Source organism: Chiroxiphia lanceolata, chromosome 3 (assembly GCF_009829145.1).
Source record: "Chiroxiphia lanceolata isolate bChiLan1 chromosome 3, bChiLan1.pri, whole genome shotgun sequence".
In the NCBI taxonomy this organism is placed as follows: Eukaryota; Metazoa; Chordata; class Aves; order Passeriformes; family Pipridae; genus Chiroxiphia; species Chiroxiphia lanceolata.
The window spans coordinates 60,587,694-60,602,804 of record NC_045639.1 but is presented as its reverse complement, the minus strand read 5'-3'; the positions used below and the strand labels follow the sequence as shown (position 1 = coordinate 60,602,804).

Genomic DNA, 15,111 nt, shown 5'->3' with positions numbered 1-15,111 from the left:
ATGATATTGTTCTAACAATAAAAGAAACTGAGGACATCAAGTTTACACATTTTAACTGATTAAATTTAGACAGGAAAGCAGTGGGTGGTACAAACTTGCTCAGTGTGAAATAAGAAAGGTTCTGCATCTCAATGTGTCCAGGTTTTCATAAAGTTATAGTTAAAAGGAGAACTTGGGTTTATACTGCAGAAGCAAGGGAACCTTGTTACAGCCCCTGTGCTGTCTGAATAGGTCTGTCCATGTCCACTTAAAGCCTTCATTTGATGCCCACAGCAGAAGGCGGTTTTTTCAGGAGCTCAGTTTCATATAAACTCGTTTCCAAGGAGAAAAAAATTAGGAACAGAGAGGAAATACCTACAAAACAAAACACACTTGTTTCCTAAGCCTGTATATTTCTTTATACTCCCAGTAATCTCTGAATGAACTGTGAAGAAGTAGATGAATTTATTGAACAAGGGCACTGACCAACAGTACAAGGCATAGTTTTCCCAAAATGCCTACCTCCTCTACTACATAACCTTTTTTCTAGAGTTGCATTTTAGCATGGATTAGTCACCCTTTGAGGAACAGAAAATTGGGTCTACCTACCCTCCCCATACTCCCTTATCTCAATGCTCTGTCCAATCCTCCAGTGTTGTAGTTCACCAAAAAACAGAGATAGGAGAGACAAAACACTGGAGTTCTGCCATCAGTCTACTACTGCAGTTTGTAAAGCCTCTGATGTTACTTTCACTGTAGTCAAGCAGATCACGTAATCACAGTTTTCCGGAAAGGGCTTTTTCCTGATCCCCTCCTGCACTGATAGCAAAGATCTCACAAGATCCCACCCAGCCAGTAATGTGCCAGAAAGAAAATGGAAATAAGAAGCAGACAGCATCTGTCTCAGACTGAGAAGAAATAAATCAAATTAGATTGAGAATTCAGAGTTCTAAATTTCAATCATGTGTTCTCTTCCTCTCCTGTCTCCAAGTAAACTCTCATTTGCTCTTACTACATAGTATTAAGCACAATATATATTTTTGCCCCTATAATTTTCTTAAGCTCTATAACAGCTGCAGCAGGATAGGGTTCTCCTCATCTCACCTTTTTTGTATTGCAAGGTAACATTAAATCCATATTTCATTTTGCATTGAGAAAAGAGAATAAGAATATTGCAGAAGGAGTAGACAACAGAGAAGGAATCTTAAGGGAGATGCTCAAATAGAAGTATTACCAAAATCTGAACAGAGAGGGAAAAATCTTGATAGATTTTGCAATTGACATTAAACCCATGCACATTAAAACAAGTGATAACACCTGTATCTTTTGTAATCCTCCAGAAAACATGGCTCATGCAGATTGAATGCCTACCCAAACTGCAAGGACCAAGGTGAGGGTGGGATGGCAAAAAGTACTGGAAACAATGTGGCAAATGCTGAAGAGAAAATGACTTTGTTAAAACAGGTCACACTTTATCAGGGAGCAGATAATCTGTCCTAATCATAACTCTACAACTTCCCCAAGCAAGGGTGCTGATCAGGAAGCAACTAAGGACAACAGATATTCTCTCTCCTCTCCATTCATCCCTTCCTCTCCATTTTTATTCCACTGAGAAGATACTAATGCTGGCCAGAGTTGAGGCCTGAAGGCTGAACAGAACACTAACTTCTTTTCTTACCACTCTTTCCTCTCAAATATACAGATTGGTCAGTTGGTTGATACCTTTCTTCCAGTTCCTAGCAGCAATTCTCGAAATGCAGTTTTCTGACCAGAAGGATTCCTAACACTATAGGTAAGATATGAAAAGAAGACATACCAAGTATAACATGAAAGGAAAAAAAAAAGGCGAGAGAAAGGGAAAGAAAAACAAAAAAATAATAGTTCCAAGATCACAGACAATGTTGAGCTAAAACCAACTGCCATGAAATGAAGCTTTCTATGATGATCCACGTTTTAATTCACTGCTTCTATTATGGCATTTCTTATTTATCAGCATAGATGAACAAACCAAATCCCTTTTCCATATGTTTCTGGATCTCATTTTACTTATTTTCTGAGTACATCAAAGTAGAAAAAAGTAGAAAGAGGTAGTCGTAAACTTTTCTTTTTTCAGTTTGCCACTGAAATTTATAGCAAACCCAAGAAATAAAAATTGCTTTGATAGTTATACCTCCACCAGTCTACTAGGATTCACAGAGAAACCATCATGTCATAGAAGAAAAAAAAAAATTATCAACCTACTTCTTCTGAAATAAAGTATAGCTCAGTGCACCTAAAAGCCATGCAATTTCCTGGAGCACCATATTTATTTTTAAAATCGTTACCTTCATAAATATTCCAAATACTCTGAAGCACAGCAGAAGACTGCTCCGCATTTCACAGTTTGTTAGGACACATCATTTATATCAACAATATGCTTGCTGCTTTCAACAGCAATAAGATTTGTTGATGTAAAAAACATAAAAAAGTAAAATCCTAGCTGGAATAGTCATTCAAATTTTAGAATATAAACGAGTCTAGTTTAACCAGTAGGTAATACCTGAGGAAACCAGGTACTATACCTAGAAGACTTTTTCAAAAGCATATATTATTTTCTGATGAGCACAACAATTTATATTTCAAATCAGGCTGAATGTACTAACTAAATAACCTTATTTTAGATTTTTTAAATTTTAAAACTTGTATTTTATCACTAGTATGTAAACGAGAAAACTCATGGCATCCCATAGTTCTGTAGCATCGTTTTGCTGAAGGTACCAATATAACCAGCACACATTCTATTAGCAGAAAAAGCAAAAAGTTAATCCAATTTCTCTATTTAGTTATTGTTTAGATGGATTACTACAATTGCAAAGACATGGAGTGCTGGGAACACAAAGGAATAAATTAACAACTCAAGAAAGCAGTTTTCAGTTTTGAGATCCTTAGGAAAGCAAAAACATCCCTAAAATCACCTTAGTTATATCAACCTGACATTTACATCACATGGTTCCCAATTAAATATTGTTCTCTGGTCAAATATCAACCCAAGAGAGCCCCAGTTCTCCCACGGGAACTTGCATCCTTATCTGTATTTATGAAGACACAGAACCATATATACATACAAATATACTTTGAAAATTGAATCTAATAATTTGGATTACATTCATTTTTAAGCACATTCCTAAAAAGAAAAAATAGATGAGACTAAAGTCAAAGATCAACACTTTAGCAAACTACTGAACACGATACAAAAATTTTACAACAGAAAACCCACAGGAAATGGGTATGTCTTGCATGCATAAAACCTAATCACCTATTTTTGAATGATTATTCAAAGATGATCTCTAGCAATTAAACTCAAATCTAGGTATTTACACACCAAATGTGACACTGTTTCAGTTTGCTCCTTCCCTGATGACCACTGTGCATAAAAAACAAAAAAATCAAGGTTAACTGCAGAAACCAAAGAGGCAGACTGCAGAGTTGGCTTTTTTATGAATCTCTGCAGTAGCCACAGGGCAGAAGGCTGTCAAAGCCCATTGGTTTCCCAGGCTGCGACGAGACCACTGGAGCTGGGGCCTGAACTCATCTTGTGCTGTTATGGCTCCTCTTCGTAGGCTTAGAAGGTAACACATTGATAAACAAGAACAATCCTATATGCCACATATAGCAAAAAAACCCTCAAATCCCTTCTTTTAAAGTTTTACAGTTCACAGAGAAGCCTTAAGCAATAATCCAGGTGACTAGACAACTAAACCTGTGTTATGATTCAGACTTTTGCCTTTGTAATAATATCTCCTACTAAAAATAATTTTTCCCAAATGTAAGCCAACTAAAAGAATCACCCCTTCTCCTCATGATTCTGCTTCCTAAACTGGAAGCTCATTCACAAAGAGGTAACCAGGTGACATTGCCAGTCTGTATATTGGTCAGCAGATGGTGCCATAATAGTTCTAAAAATCAGTAGCACGTTTCAAAAGGTCAAACTTTAAACAGCAACAATATTCCAATTTCAAATGTAATTCCTAAATTATGACAAGTAATGGAATGCTTTCATAGATGTGTTAACATAATGAGTATTAACATATTTTGATAAATATAACTTCAGAGTCAGACAGTGAATTACAAGTCCATGACAATACAAATTAGTTACACTAGTAACTAATTAATACAGCAACATGTGTTTCTAAATATATACACATGTTCACATAATATCTAAGCTGATCTCCAAGAGCAGAAATGGCACAAAATTGTGTCTTTCCAAAAGATCCTATACCTATCAAATCTAGTTTCCAGGGAATTACAGGCATATCACAGTGGCTAGCAGCCCCAGAGTTAATAGCAACTATACTCATAAGCATCCTTTTATGTAGATAGGGAGATCACTATTCAAAATAACACGTATTTCATTAGCCTTCATGTCATCATACATTCATGCCATCATACACTTGATTATTTGCAAACATGTAATGTTTCTCTCCCAGATACATTCTTGTCTTTATATGAATATTGAAATATCATTAAGTACCTAGAACTAATTTTGTACTGCAAGAAAATTGTAGATGTCACCATTCCTTGCAACACACAAAATACACAGAACTTACCAGAAAAACAATGACAACTTCCTATATAGGATGATGAGAACTTAAAAGGTAGTTCTGAAACAACAATGTTAGACAGGTAATTCTGAAAACTGCTATGAAGACAAAAAAAAAAAATCAAGGATTTAGATAGCAGATGAAATGTGACAGAGAAAGCTACTTCTCTCTACAATTGCGAAGTGACTATCTGCAATTTTGATAGAATATTTTCACAATAAAACTATTATGCTGACAAATTTCTGTAAAGTAACCCTAGAGAAGTCACCTAAACTTTGTAAACTGAAATCAGCATCCAGGAGCATTACTATTTCTCAGTATTCTTATTCCCATTAATGCAGCACAACACATACCTGTTACTCATCACTCAAGCACCTCATCGTTTCATAAAACACCTGCTGCAGACCGTCTCCATTTTGCCTAATGAATAACTTGGTTACTGCAATCCAGACACAACTTTAAAGGCTTAGTTTTAATGGATAAGTCAGTTGAAGGGATACTTCTGATTTTTCCAGAAATATAATATTATGCAACATGAAAATAAGTGAGAATTCTTGAAACATTATTTTGTTAAAATTTCTCTCCTGACACTAGGTAGCAATCTAAAAATGTATAATAAAACATAGAAAATAATATTAGAAAGTGCTGTTTCCCAAACTAAATAAAATGCATTGAAAACTGCATCGTTTGTGTAACAGACCCACAGAACTTACAAAGCTCAACCCCAAAGCTTTCAACAAAATCAGAACATAAATACCTTTTAAGTGTTACACAGAGCCAAGCTGTGATGTCCCTGTTGGAATCTGAGATCACGTTTAAGCAAATATACATGCTGCAGCTCTTAGTGCTACCTATACCATATCCAAACATAACAGAAATCTGTTCCTTCTGTATTTCCAATCTACAAATACACTGTTACCTCAAGGCAAAAAAGTAAGTCTCAAAGAGCAACTTCATTTAAATCAAGAAATCTGTCTTTGCCAGAGTACATATGCAAATATACAATCTGTTTACGAAGCTAGCTTTGTGCTGTTCTCCAGCACTGAAAGAAATGTTGTAAGCTGATGAGAATCCAACAGTCATTTGGAAAAGCTGTATTGAACAAGTGACCCCACCCAGGCCATGACATTGCTAGAGAAGGACATGCTCAAGTGGAAAAATGGGATTTAGTTCCAAATTCATTCCAGCAGCCAGAAAATGAACATGGATCAAGCGACAGCTCTGTTTTCCTGTTATCTGTCCAACAAACTAAGAACAACATAGGCTTTAAGAAAAATCTCTCTCCTATTTTTAAAACCAACTTTGCAAGTTTACAGGGGATTTTGAGTGTTCACATTAAATGTTCATGATAACCATAATTTTAGAGATTAAAACCAGCAGTGAGCATTCATTTGTTCTAAGGAATGCTGTACCTCCAATCTCCATTCCTATCCTTCCTCTTTATCCCACCTCACCAAACCAGTACCACAATTTCACTGAAGCACAAATGAACATACTTTTTTTTTCCAATTCTTATTAAAGAAACCGGGGGGGATGTACAACAACAATCCTGTTTGGGTTCTGTAAATTATTTACCTTGTTCTGATTTGGAGGTGATTGATTTCTAGATGCCACAATAAAAAAAATTCAATTTTCAACTTTCATCCTTTCTGTTTATAATGTATTGGCAAAACTAAAAACAGTTTCTTTTTATACTGACAATATTAAGTTCACTCTCGCATACAGTGTGCTTCCAAGGCACTTACAATAACATGGTTAATCAAAGCACCTCTCCAACTCAGTGAAAAATAATGTACTAGCGTTTTTTGTACTGCAAACTGAGAGGCCCCAGCATAACAAAGTTCCCGGATGCTGGAATTCCAGATGCGCATTATTGTTTTGACAAGTATCTATTTCCTCTTCAGTGGAAGTCATATAGAGAATTATTACCCTCGCACATGTTTAGGAAGTGTACAACAGCATGCAAAAAGAGGAATCTCTGCAATACCAGGATTCAACGTCAGGAAGCAACTAGCCTGTGCTTTTGGTAGTGACAGACCTGAACAAGAACATTTAAAAGTCATTTCCATAAGCAGAGATAACCAGTAACTTTATTTCAGCAGTACATTGAGGTTGAATATCATACGGACGTAGACACTATTGAGATCACATCCAAAATGGCTGTTAACTTTTTATTTCAGCTAATCCAATTTAGGAATAATGGCTAGAAACCAACTAAAAAATGTATTAAGACAGTTTACTCTGTCATGTGCAAGACTAGAGTTCAATAGACAAATGCTGTTTACAAAGGCTTTAGGGTGTAAACATACCCACAAAAAGTGTCGTCTTTAGCAGCAACATCAATTTTGTATTTCCACTTTAAAGGCGGCTTTATTTTTGATCACAAAGGGCACAGTTCTCTTCAGCAAGCCACTTTAACAATACTGATTGATGTCTGCCATTATCAAGGGAAACAAAGTTGGAAAAAGTGACAATAAAATTATAAAATCTTTTATACAGAGGACATGTATAGAATCTTCTCCTGCCACTAATTTTTTAATGTCCATTTTCCTGAATCAGGATGCAAGTTTAAACACAAAAATTAGTACTGCTACCACTTCCCACCAATAACAAAGTCAAATACTTGATTAAATGGCATACCTGGCAATTAATCTTAAACAAGCTTAGTCCAAATTCAAAATAAGTGCAAAGTTTCAGGCTTTATGGTGAAGTATTTCTGGACTTCTGCAGGTAAGTTGCAGCTGTCTCTTTGCTGGGTATGTTCCTACCAGTATATGAATCAACTGTGAAGGACCTGCAGAGATTTTAACACACATGCAAGTAAGTAAAACCCAGGCTACTAACTGTATACCACATTTTACCAAAAAAAAAAAAAACAACAAAAAACCCAAACAAAAACAAACACAACCAAAAAGAAAACCTAGACACTACAAATTAAAAATAATTAAAACAGGATAATTCTCAGCTCCTGCTGCAATGAATAAATGTTATTCCATATTCCCTGACTGCTATCCCACATTCCTCAAAACTCAGAGGTTAGCCACCTTAAGATGTCTTGTGTCAGTACCTCAATTTTCATGTTTGCAGCTAGCATAAGTTAACTGAGTCTTTCTTTCATGTGCTACTGGAACAGAAGTATTTCCTTGAAAAAGTAGAAGCAATTTTGCTCAGTGTTTGCCATCTACTCTGAATAATTATAATGCACCTCAAATGCTATATGTAAAGCACAACACTGCAAACTATTTCCTACACACTTAGGTTTACTGGAACACATGAAGTACTGAAACTACAGATAATACTGTTCTTCGAAAAAGTATGCATCTACTGCTCCTGTGGGAATTAACTCTGCCAATCCCAAGGAACAAAAAGCAGTGGAGATGCCTCTTTGCTGAGCAAATAAAACTGGCAGTCAAAACTTCATCACTCCCATGGGCTCTTCTGAATGCTGGTATTTGATTAGAAGAGTGAAAACACGAGCAACTTTGTAAAAGTTTCCTGCTTTTCACGGCAGTGGTTTCACAACTGACACTGCAACCACTGCCACATCTCTGGGCTAGACAAAGTGAAAGAAGTCTAATTAATTTCTGAATCTGGAGGTCAAAAACAAGTGTAACGAGGGAAAAAAAGGCAAAATATAGTGTTAATAATGCTGGGTTTGTGCCTAGACTTCAGCACTTAACATGTTTATTAGTCATTTAAGTGCTTTAGCTGTTTTGAGCTTTATGGAAGGACATTCCCAGCATGACAGATTGTAATATAAAACAGATAACAGGATATGCATGGAAGTCCCAAGGGAGTAACTATTTAAACAAAGTTTTCTTTGGAGAGTTAGGGAATGACAACAGATAAGAAACATTTAAAAGAATAATTCATTTGTGAACACCAAGAACAAGGTAGGGAGGAGTATTTAGAACTGTTCTGTAGACAAGGAAGAAAGAATCTTGACCACAACTGCAATGACATTCCAATATAAATATAAGAATACACATCACAAACTGCAGTTTACCAAAGCAGCCTCACCCACTGCTGAAAAGCCTTTTAATGACTACATAAAAATGGGGATGGTGAATTATTAAGCTTTCAGGCCAAATCAAGTGAGGCCTTAAATTCTGCCTTCTTTGGCTACATTTTCAGTTCTCATTCTATATATCCAGATAAGTTTCAAAGCTTGGAAACAGTCTTATGCAAACATCAATCCAAGTTGACAACAACTTATCATCTTACAATTAATTTTATTACACAAACACAAAGCATGACATTATGAACTCCATGCCAAAGACTTGTTTGAATGAAATTTCCAGTCCCCATTGGCTTGGGGGTTTCTCTGCCTCATTTTGGCCTCATCAGTTTAGGTGCTGACTGAAGAAATGTTTGAAAGCATATTTACCCTGGTGTTCTCTATGGGTATACTTCTATTGCACTAAATGTGAAATCCAAGATCATGCTGGAGCTCACAGTCATGGATTTTCCCCATCCTATCTAAATTTTTTAACTCCTAAGTACTTTGAAATATAAAGCAATGAGAAAGGGAAAATTGGTACAAGCACACAAATAGACCAAACTAATGCCTTTTTTTTTTTTTTACCACGATATACTGGTTAAAAACTGGGGGGGTTTAAAAGGCCATATTCCTGTGCAGAAGCAATAGAAAAAAAAAGCACATATTAACAAAAAAGACAAGAGATTTGGTCCTGTTTAAAATGACATCATGTTATTTCAGAAATCAAGATTACTTCATTAGTTCCCAAAGTGAGATGTCAGAGACCAAGGACTGGAGGTCTGGTCCAGATGAAGTCTCAGGTGTGCTAGTCTCAAAAGTCTGCCTAAACATACAAACCTCAACAAATAAAAGCATGAAAACTTCTAGCACTTAGAAAATGCATGTGTCTGGCTCTGTGTTAAGACTGGAGAAATAAATCCATGTGGCATACTTGAATTTTGGGAAACAGTATGAATACCGTGCAAATTAACATTCAATAAGTAACAAGAAGATACAGAAACTTGCTAAAAGGGAAAGACTGATGCTGTAGCTCTCAACTCTTACTTCCTCTTTTATTATGAAGAAAAAACTTGTGAAAAAACCAAGCTAAATAGTGAAAGAAAGTAAAGACACCACTGGAAAGAAAGTCAGGAGTCAAAAAAAATGAGGTGGGGGAGGGAAGGAAAAAACAGGAAATAGACACTGAAGACAAAACAGGAAAGAAGGTCATGATTTGTCAAACAGCCAAAAAACTGCAGTGAAGCCAGAGAGGGGGGCAGGGTGGGAAGACACCAGAATCCCAGTACAGGTTAAAGTTATACCATAGAGGCTATTGGTCAGCCCACAGGGTCTCCTGGTCCTTCAAGTGCTAGGTCGCATGAGATCCAGTAACTATATGCTGCTCACTTTTAAAGCTCTTCACAGTAGCTTCTTCATTTTTGTACATTTATTTCCTGACAAGTTTCACGACTTGTTTCTCTATTGTACAATTTAAACAGAGTGCTCCTTCCTTTGCACTTGCAATTATTTTCTGTGTTTATTTTTAAGTAGCAATTGGATTGTTTAATGAACTAAGTGAAAAGTTAGTATTTCCTGGAAAAACTGGGTTACTGTATCTCCGAATCCATAAAATGACAATTCTAATTAGTTCACTTTTGGTTTTTTGACTTATTTACATATTCTTCAGTGTTTCAGTTTCATTCAACACCAAGATTAGAGGCAAAATATACGTCTTTGGTTCACCAGTTCCTACACAGTAGGCTTCTTTCTGGTATTAAAACACATTATGAATTATATCCCGTTTACTTTTTGTTGAAGGGCTCAAAGACCAAACACCTGTGTAAAATATCTATCTGAAGATGAGCTAAGTGTTTTGTGGTAGTTATAAAACTGACCCATCTATAAAAATATTCTGACTTTAGCAAAAAATTTTACAGACAGAGAAACTTGAATACTATGAGGAGAAAGTAACACACAAGACATGCTCACTAAGACAGCAGTAAAACCAAAAATAGTTCTCAAGGCCTCTATGCTTAAATATTGACATCAAGTACTTCTGGATGTTCCATGTAAGAAGACAACATTGTAGTCTTTCCCTTATTTTCAGTTGAAACCCAGAGGTCTCTTCTCTCCAAAAATACAAGGCTGATGGTCCCACAGGGGAAGTTTAGTTTTCCTTAGACAATAACAATACTTCTCAAATCCATATAGAAAAGAAAAAGCACAGACAAGTCTTTTTGACCTGTTTACATTATGAGATCCTCTAGACATGCACAAAAATTGTACTACGTGCACAGAGTGTCAGAATTGGTTTACATGGGAATTATGAAACCTACAAAGAGTTATGAAGTGAGCTTTTTTACTTTTAAAATTATAAAACAGAAGTATTCCCAGCTCAATTTCTACTGAAAACTATTACACAAGCTAAAAGTTTGTGTGCATCAAGTGATATACCTGTTTTGTGTTGAACATCCATGCTAATTCATGCTGTGTGACATCACTAATAATCTGAGGTCCAATTCAAGTCTGGATGAGACAGCCAACACTAATTATACATTACAATTCAGCAGAATTAGATCTCACCACAATTGTGCACATATCAACCAAATCCTCATCAGGTGAAGAATTTTGTGGTGGCAGATATCTTTTATGAGGTACTGCTGTCATGGCAACTTCATTAATCATCACGACCACATTTGCACAGAAACAATTCAATACTTGAAGCAAAATGAATATGCAGTCTTTTTTCCGCATAGAAAAACTGCAGCATTTCTCATGCCAATTAAAACAATGTTTCATTGTCTTCAACAAAGGAGAATGAATTTTAGACTGCACATCTACAGAATACAGTGCAACACTCGAGATAAAAATTTTAAATATTAAAGTAAACTTACTGGAAAAGGGAAACAGATTGAAACTGAAGGCATTCCTTTTAAGATATACAGATAAGTAATACAGCATACTTGGTGTGACATCCAAATAAGAGTTTCAAACTGATGAAGAGACAATTTTTTGTCTCTCAAAGGTTATATGAACCAAAATATCATACCATACTTCACATAAAATGGAAAGTAAGCTAAGCTATCCAAAACGACTTCAAAAAGCTGCTAAGTGATTTATATAACTCTTATTCTGAAAATTACCACCTTGTGTTACTCTATGTTAAGACACACATTTAAGCCTTTTAAATATATACAGTCACATAATCATGAGACATTTAGATGGAAATGGTGAAGAAAGAACTATGTTGGAGCAAAAGATTCCATAATCCCATAGTGGGAAACAGATTCCCTAAAATTCCCATGACATTGCAACAAGGTTCTTTTAAGGTATGATGTGGGGGCTTCACCATTTGCAACATGATGAAACTCTTCTTACTTCATATTTGTTTCAGGTATAAGCATCTCTTTCATCCTCTTTTCTTCTCCCTCCCCTCTTGTACCTTCACTTAATCGTACTTGCTTTTTTTAGAATCTTCCTGATTATCAATTAAGTACTATGCCTTATTCTTAATTCCATCACCATTGCTAGAAAGCCAGGGTGCCAAACTGTGTCAAAAGCCTGGCTTACATCCAGACAGTTTAGACTTACCTGAACAAAAAGATTCAATATTGAACAAACAATTCAATATGCAAGCTGGATTTTTCTTTAAAATCATATCCATAGAAGAACAAGCAAAGTAAGATGTTCACAAAATTATGTGAACGCCTTTATTTGCCAACTGATCAAAACAAAGATTTTCAAAGGTAGTACTTAAAAGCTGTTCAACTAATAACAAGTGAAGCCAGAGGCAAATACATAACATGAATGAAACAGCTTCAGAAATAAATGCTTTTCTACTTCTAATTTAAGGAGAACTCTACTACTACCTAGTATTGGAAATTTCTTTCTGCCCAAAGCAACTGGAAACCAGTATAGCCAACATATCACAAAGATGTCCTGGGAGGCTGAAACAGAGATTCAGTTTTTCCTCTTATGTGCATTACAATATATGTTCCAGTTAGTGTTCTCAACATCCCCAATAACTGGGCAAGTTACAGATATATTCTTAAAAAGAGATCGTCAAATCTGAGAATAATAAAATCACCAGATTTTTCTGCTCTAATCTCCCAAAGTATCTTGTTCTGAAAAGCACAGATCGACTATGTTCTTGATCCATAGCCTACAAAGACCCCCACATTCCCTAACCAAAGGGATTACAGGTATCAAAAACTAACATTAGACTTCCTTTCATAAGGAACCTCTTCCAGAACAGCCCCTGATTAATGGAGACGAAAGTGGAAGGCCTAAATAGTTCTGATTCTGCCTGACAAAAAACCCAAGGCAAAGCCTATGCAGAAGAAAAGGATTGTACGCTCTGCTGACGTTTTCAGTGACCTCCTTTAAACTGTCATGGCTGGGATGAATAGCCTAAGTCACCAATCCATTTTATGACTGCTCAATCTGAGCCAGGGTTTAAGCAGCATGCTGTGCTGCACAGGCTACGTTAATCTCAGTACATGTTAAGATACACAGAGAGCTGCAATCTGCTCATGCCCACTAGACAAAGAATATCCCTCATCTTCACTCCAACTGAGGACTGTTTATTTAATGAGTAAATTTTCCAGTTTGAAGAATAGATATACTTTCAGCAAAAATATATAGTCTTCATTACTCAACTCAGAACAGGTTCTACTGTTTGCAGACCTCATGCAGAGGTGGTAGAAATGCCACATTCTTCTCTCAATTTCGACCATGACACTACTTTAAGAATTGGCTCTAACTAATCCGTAGTAATCCTTTAGTATATGAAAATAAATATATCCTTCAGTAAGTGAAAATAAACCCAGCAGGAACAAAAATAAATTATCAAAAGAAAAACTGTAAGAGGGAAAGATGCCATTTGTCTTTTCACTAATTCCTAGCATTACAGGCCTGCAGAAAAAGGAAGAACACTGAAGTGTCTTGGAAGATGTGGAATATTTCTACTTAGTGTTTAATCCCTTCAGGAAACACAGTAAGAATAAAAAGAATGCAAACAAATTTTAAGAAGCTCTGCTAGAGCAAGTTTTTCTTCTTCTAGTTCCTTTGAGCATTTTGAGAATGATCCAAGAAAAGTCTTTAACATTTAAACATTAGGTTCATGGAAAAAAGTTAATATTTATAAATGCTTTTTAGAGAAAAAATAGGTTATTTTGTTAAGCAATTTGTATTGCTGTGTTTTGGAAATTCTTTTAGGCTGCTTTATACAGATACTCAAACAGATCTGATACCTAGTTTTAAAACGTTAAAATTTTCAAGTTGATTAATGAAGTGACTATAATACTCCATAAAGCTATTTTCTAAAAGTGTTCCAAGCTGTCATTTGAGACATTTATGAAGCCCTTCTGAAGTATTCAGTCTAATCTTTCAGGAATAAAGTGAGGTTTTTCTCTGAAAAGAATAACCAGGAATCATAAGTTCTATGTACGGCAAAGTAACAAAAAACCTCAAGGTTGGATGCCAACTTTTAGGTATATTCTAAATAAAGATAGAAATGACTATGGGCTAAACCAGAAAAGTTGTATTTCTCAAACAACTAGAAAACGTATTCCAATATGTTACACATCCTACTCTTAAATTAGCTGCCCTGCAGCCAGTATTCATTGATCAAGTCTATCAATAAGAGGGTGAAAAAACTTGTTATCTCTTAAGGTCAGCAGAGCCTGTGGAAGAGCATAGTTTCTCAGCACTGTCTAAACACACAGGCTGTACTAATTTGATGATAAAACTGTGTTAAAGAATATGCCCTCTGATTTCAGTTGGTTGGCAGTAATGCTCTATCCTGCCTGTCTATATGCCTGCACATAGACTTTTTCATGATTTTTCTCAAAACACATCAATTTCTTTTTGTTCAACAATTGTTAAAATGGATTTATTTCAACAATAATGTCATATTACATTTGGCATTGCTGTTGTGATACTCAGTTACCCACATGGTGGACCCACAGGGTCACTTAGAGTACACAAAGCAGCAAGGTCTTTTCCCAACTCCTACTCCCTAATCTCTTGCATGCATATGAGATAATTCCATTGGTCCTTTACAGCTCTGCCACAGCACTAGCAGTCTATCACCCTTTTTCAAACAGTAAGAAGATGTACTATAGGTTCTACTAGGCTTGGTAGAAGCTTGACAATGGGTTAGTTTAGTAACACAGACATATCCAACCAAAGTTTGAGCTATTCGTCTTCTGAATATAACTTTTGTGTCCAAATACCTATATTCACATCAATACTTCACAGGCAGCATTTAGGTCCCAAACTACATACCGCTGAAGACAGAACATGCTATATCCCAATTTGTCTTTAGATTAGTAAATAACAAAAAGCATCAGTACTTAACACATTATTTTGCTGATCTATTCATATCACAAAAAATGGTACTGTTGAAAAATGAATTTCTTATCCAACATTTATATTATAGTCAATAGGGTAACATCAGGATGGCATCCATTCACTAGTGGGGTTCTGCAGGGCTCCATCCTCAGCCCAGTGCTCTTCAACATCTTCATTAACAGCTTAGACACAGCACCCTAAGGAATACTAAGCAAGTTC

At 35.8% G+C, this 15,111-nt stretch overlaps 1 protein-coding gene across 23 annotated transcripts in view; it reads right to left on the bottom strand.

Moving 5' to 3' along the window:
- Window positions 1-15,111, bottom strand: part of EPB41L2 (erythrocyte membrane protein band 4.1 like 2) — a 114,273-nt gene that overhangs the window by 67,337 nt on the left and 31,825 nt on the right. For 2 of the 23 annotated variants that reach the window (XM_032681326.1, XM_032681332.1), the window contains exon 3: window positions 7,200-7,353. The exons of the other annotated variants lie outside the window; for them this stretch is intronic. The gene's annotated coding sequence lies outside the window, so the exon portion shown is untranslated. The remainder of the gene's footprint in view (window positions 1-7,199; window positions 7,354-15,111) is intronic. 23 annotated transcript variants of the gene reach the window in all.